Here is a 5718-nt window from a genome sequence, read left to right as displayed (position 1 = left end):
GGTGGTGGTGGTTGGGGTGAGGTGGATGCTTAGATGAAGAGGCTGACCAAGCTTCACAGCCACCTCCATGCAGGCCGTGGGGGCCCCTGGAGGAAACAGACCAAAAAAATTAATAGAAGTTTGTTGGCAATGAGGAAGAGGATCGCTGTTCTACCCAGGGCCACTGGACACTCAGAGGTGTCACAAAATAAGGGGAGACCTCGTGGGAAAGAGAGGTGAGAGCCGGATCAGGAATGACCTTGAGGGCTATCAGAGGGCTATCCCAGGGCTATCAGGCCTGGGAGCTGGGGTCTGATACTCTAGGCACCAGAGGCCACTGGTGGCTTCCCAGCATGGCAGGCATACCTGCAATTGGATAATTTAGGGAGACGTCTTTGGACAGGGGCTTCTCCAATGGCTCAGGGGGAAAGAATCTGTCTGCAATGCAGGAGACACAAGAGATGTGAGTTGGATCCCTGGTTTGGGAAGATCCCTTGGGGAAGGAAATGGAAACCTACTCCAGTATCCTTGCCTGAAAAATCCCATGCACAGAGGAGCCTGGTGGGCTACGGTTCAAAGGGTCGCAAAAGTCGAACATGGCTGAGCAACTAAGCTTGCTTGCCTGCTCTAGATAGAGTAGGAATTGGGTTGGGGGTGGGGGGTACATATCAGGAAAGAAGAGGATGGGAGATCAGGGAACCTGGGCACTGCTGACTTGGTTTCTTTTCTTTGGAACTAACTGAGAATGACGCATAAGCATTCAGTCAATATTTATTGAATGAACGAGTTATAGCCACCTTACACTGAGATATTTATCTTGCACACATTGTTTTGTTCATTCTCACTACAGCCCTGTGAAGTAAGTCTTATTCTTCCTAGTTTACAAATGAAAAAAAAAAAAGGGGGGGGGGCTCAGAGAGGTTGAGAATCTTGCCCCAGGCTGCACAGCACGACATGGTGGAACTGGATTCCAACTCAGCTGACCCACCTGCCATCTCAGACGTGCCGCACTGCACTACTTGCCCCTATGCTGGCCCCATGCCAGCCCACAGAGACACTCAGATGTCAAGCCCCTGCCATGCCTCTGAGGAGCCCCTGGGTTGGTGGCCTCAGCTTTCCCAGCCATAGTCTGAGGGGCGGTGGAGGAAGGCCAAGGCCCCTCCAAGTTCTCCCACCACCAGCCTCGAGGAAGCAGGAGCCAGATGGTCACCAGGGAGGGCAGGGAGGCTGCCCCAGGCCCAGGTCGGGGGAGGGAAGACTGAAATGGAGGAGGGGACGAGGGTTCCGAGAAGAGATCAGAGAACCGCGGGGTGTCCCCACAGGAAAAGGAACCGAGACCAGGGCTGAGGGTGAGGAAGGAGAAGCAGATGTGGTGAGGGGCGGGAGCAGGTGCGCTCAGGGCCCGGGAGGAAATGAATCTGAGTCCCAGAGCCTGGCCTTTGGGTCCTGGGCTCGCTCAGCCGGAAGCCGGGCCCCAGACAGAGCAGCGTCTGGGCTTTGGGGCTGCACCTGAGGCCCTCAGGTGGGACTCAGAAAGGACTGGCCTGCCCACACCTGTCCTCCTGCCTCCTCATCCGGCGCCCCACACGCACCTGCCCCAGGAAATCCTCTTGGGGGCTGCTGAATGAGCCACAGGAAAAGGGATACAGGCTGTCTGTGGGCGGTTTGTGCCTACAAGAGGGAGGGAGAAGGGCTGGGCGGTGCAGGGAGAGGCCCCGAGGGGAATGGGATGGGTCTCCCAGGACAGAAAGTAGCAGAGGGTCATCACAGGTGGCTAAGAGTCCTGTTCTACCCCAGGGTTGGGGTCTCTGTCGAGTTGTTCCCCTCTGGACCTCAGTTTCCCCATCTGTGAAATGGGGGCTCTTTTTCTCTGGAGAGACAGGAGGCTGGGCAAGCACTTAAGAGTGTGTCAGCCTCTGGACCAGCGGGGCTCAGTCCTGCCTCCGCAGCCACACCAGATAGACCCGAGGGTGAGAAGCTTTAATAACACAGAATCCGATGTGGTCTGCAGCGTGGAACGTTCTGGCTCCGTCGTTCATTTGCTGTGTGGCTTGGACAAGATGCTCAACATTTCTGTGCTGTTTCCCACCTTCAAGAAGGGGGTTGTAACAGGGTGGACCTCCTGGGGTGCTAGAGGCCCAGAGAAGTAACACGCCTATGAAGACAGGATACGGTTATGGTTATAAGAGCCTAGAAACCATCCTAAGATGCTTTCTAAGTGGGGATCCCCAAAACAACTCCATCTCTGGGCTCTGTGCCCAGCCTGGCCCTGAGGACAGAGGGCAACAGGCCGAGGAGAAAGAGGGAGAGACACTGGGAAACTGTCTGACCCAGAGGTCGGAACCGTGTCCTTCAGCCTCGGCCTCCTGGCCCTGATCATAGGCATCGTGGGTGGGTCGAGCCCGTGGGTCCTGCTCCATGGCCTCTCTCCCTGGACTGGGTGGGGGCTTGAGTCCCCGGGAGGCACTGGGGCCTGGGAGGAGAGCGCACGGCCTGGGGTTCTCAGTGAGTCGCTGAAGGCCTCCGTGTGCTCCTTGTAGAGTGAGAGCTGGAAGCGTGAGGATCAGGAACTTCATCGATGTGGGCCGCTCACCCTGCAGCCAGGAGGTGCACCCGGTGCTGTTCCTCTCCCGACTTCCAGAACCATAAGCTCCACACCTCCCATCAGCTGCCCCCTCTCTACTGGTTCTTCCCCAGTCTGCCTCCCTCCCCTACAGCCCAGACACACCCTCAAGTGTCTGCCCTGAAAACAGACAAGCCTCTGGACCCCCAACTCCCACCTATGCCTCTCCGCTGTTCCTTTCGTGCACACCACCTCTCCACCTTCGCGGTCCCTCTTTAGCCTGCTACATCTCTCAGCAGCCTTCAGCATCTTCCGCATGTCTCTCCTGCTTGGTTCCAAGGTGCCCCACCCCCACCTCCCAAGCCATTCTCCTCTGACCCCTGGGCAGCTCCTCCTCAGTCTGGTTGACCTCCCCTGATAGCCTGGACCCTCTGGCCTACTTCCTGTGCCTCCACGCCCACCCTCTTCTCTCCTCCCAGCCCTGGGCATTGCATCCACGCCTAATCCCTCCCTGGCAGGACCCACCTCCTGGCTGTGTAATCTTTAGCTACTTAGCTTCTCTGTGCCTCAGTTTCCTCGTCTGTAAAATGGGGCTAATGGTGGTTCCTACACCATAGCGTGATGGAGGGATTAATGGAGTAACACAAGTAAAGTGCTCAGAATGTGCCTGCTCATAGCAAGACGCAGCCTCAGTGCTGGGTACCTGTCACACGACCAGTAAGTGTCAGAGTGGAGATCTGAACCCAGGGACCCTGGATCCATGTCCCATTTTCTGCTGTTCTGGTGACACATGCATCATCCAAGGCACTCCTCCCTGGGCTGGGGGAGGAGCAGGGGGATTGCAGTGTAGCGGAGTCATCCCAAGTCCAGTAGGTGGGATCTCAGGCACAGAAGAGCAGATGGGCAGGACCCCTTGAGAACCTGAGGTGACCCAAGGGCCGGCCTAGAAGAACCCTCTTGTGTGGCTGCGGTGGGTCCTGCAGGTTCTGGCTCTCGCCTTCTTGGGCGTCTATCCTATGAAGGAAGTCGAGGAACACGTCTTGGGCTGTCAGACACCTGGGTGCCTGGCGCCACCTGGTGGTCAGAGCGCATCTTGCTATGTCCCCAGGCTTAAGAGGACACCTGACATCCTGTAGCCTTCCCTCTGCAATCGACAGGGCCTCTTCCCCTCAGCTCCCCACCCTTTTTAAAAAAATGATTGTGCCAGTCTTTTTTTTTTTTTAGTTGTATTCATTTATTTGGCTGCATGGGGTATTAGTTGCAGCACACAGGATTTTTGATCTTCACTGAGGCGTGGGGATCTAGTTTCCTGACCAGGGATCAAACCAGGGCCCTCTACATTGGGAACGCAGAGTCTTAGCCACAAGGTCACCAGGAAAGTCCCGAGGCTGACTCTTCAGCAGCCTTCCCGCCTCCTACTGCAAAGACCCCATATAGTGCCCTCTTCCCCTGGCTTTGCGGTAGGCCAGTCTCTCACTGAGCATGTATTTATTCACTCAACAAATGCAAAGCCCCTCTTGTGAGCCTGTCCCTGGGCAGAGCACCCGGATGGTGAGCTGAATCGAACATGGTCCCTGTCCTCCAGGAGGAGCTCCCAGTCCAATGGAGGAGGCGCACACAGACGGGTAGCAGGGGCACAGCTGTCACCGAGCAAAGCCCAGGAAGGTTTGCTGGGGTAGGAAAGAGTAACCCAGGAGGCTTCATGAAGGAGGAAATGTTTGAGATTCATTTTGAAGGATGGAAACAGTGACTGGCTTAGGCCCTTAGCAATCGGAGGAGGGACAGGGGGAGAAAGTCACGAAGGGAACAGCGTATGTATAGAGGCCCTGAGCTGAGAGCCACTGAATGGTGATCCTGTGTGTATTTCCAGCACCACCAAACAGTGAACAATTCTACCCTGAGACAGTGTCAAATCCCACAGGTCAAGGGCTCAGTCCCACAAGGCCAGCCGTCCCCACCCCGTCCCCCATTTCAGAAGCCAGTAGTAAGTCCAGGTTGTCACCTATGCTTCTGTACCACCAGCCATAAGTCGGAGATTCCCATAGCCCCTTATTTCTGGATTGATTACTTTGCTAGAGCAGTTCACAGAATTAAGGAAAACAGCTTACCCACTGGATAGCCGGTTTATTATAAAAGCATACAGCTCAGGAACAGCTAGGTGGAAGAGATGTACAGGGCAAAGCATGGGCAAGAGGTGTGGAGCCTCCACGCTCTCTTTGGGTGGGCTATTCACCCAAGACCTCCAGGTATTCACCAATTCAGAGATCTCTGAGCCCCCCATTTTGGGGTTTTATGAAGGCTTCATTACCTAGGCACGATTGGTTAAATCAGTGGCCACTGGCTATTGATTCAGCCTTCAGCTCTTCTTTCCTTGGAGCTGAAAGCCTCTGGTTAATTTCCTTGGCAACCAGTCCCTACCTTTAGTCACTTTCCGGAAGTCACCTTATGAACATAAACTCAGATGTGGTTGAAAGAAGTTTGTTATAAATATCAGGATACCTTTATCACTCATCACTTAGGAAATGCCAAGGGTTTTAGGAGCTCTGTGTCAGAAATGGGGAAACCAAATTGATATTTCTTATTAGAATCATAATATCGCAAGTGGTTAGTAGGGAAGGATATGGTCACTCTGGCCACAGTGCCAGATGAAAGAGGTGTCAAGGACTGAAGTGCGAGGTTCTGGAGGCTTGGTCTGAGGGTGGAGGTAGTGGTGGTGACCCCAAGGGTCGGGAGGAAAGGATGGAATTGAGAGATGAGTCGGAAGTGAGTCAGAAAGAGAGTCTGCGACACCCCTCAGGGCCTGAGAGTATCTATTTTAATACTAAAAAATAAAAACATATTTAACTTTATTATTGATTTAGAAGTCAAATGTTAATTCACCCTGTTAATGAACAAGGAAAGCCACAGGCGCATCCCAATAGATGTAGATAGAGGTATTGACAATATTCAACACCTTTATAATAAAAACTCTCAGCAAACTGGGAATAGAAGAAAGCTCTCCTAATCTAATAAAGGGTGTCTTCCAAAAAATCTGTAACTAATATAATAAAAACCTGAGTGCTTTCTCCCAAAGATCAAGAAAAATGCAAAGATGTCTGCCCTCTATGCCTCTAGTCAGCACTGCACTGGATGTCTTAGCCAGCGCATCGAGGCAAGAAAAAGAAACCCATACTGAC

This window comes from Ovis canadensis, chromosome 3 (assembly GCF_042477335.2).
Source record: "Ovis canadensis isolate MfBH-ARS-UI-01 breed Bighorn chromosome 3, ARS-UI_OviCan_v2, whole genome shotgun sequence".
NCBI classification, from domain to species: domain Eukaryota; kingdom Metazoa; phylum Chordata; class Mammalia; order Artiodactyla; family Bovidae; genus Ovis; species Ovis canadensis.
The sequence above is the reverse complement of the archived record's forward strand: the minus strand, read 5'-3'. Positions refer to the sequence as shown.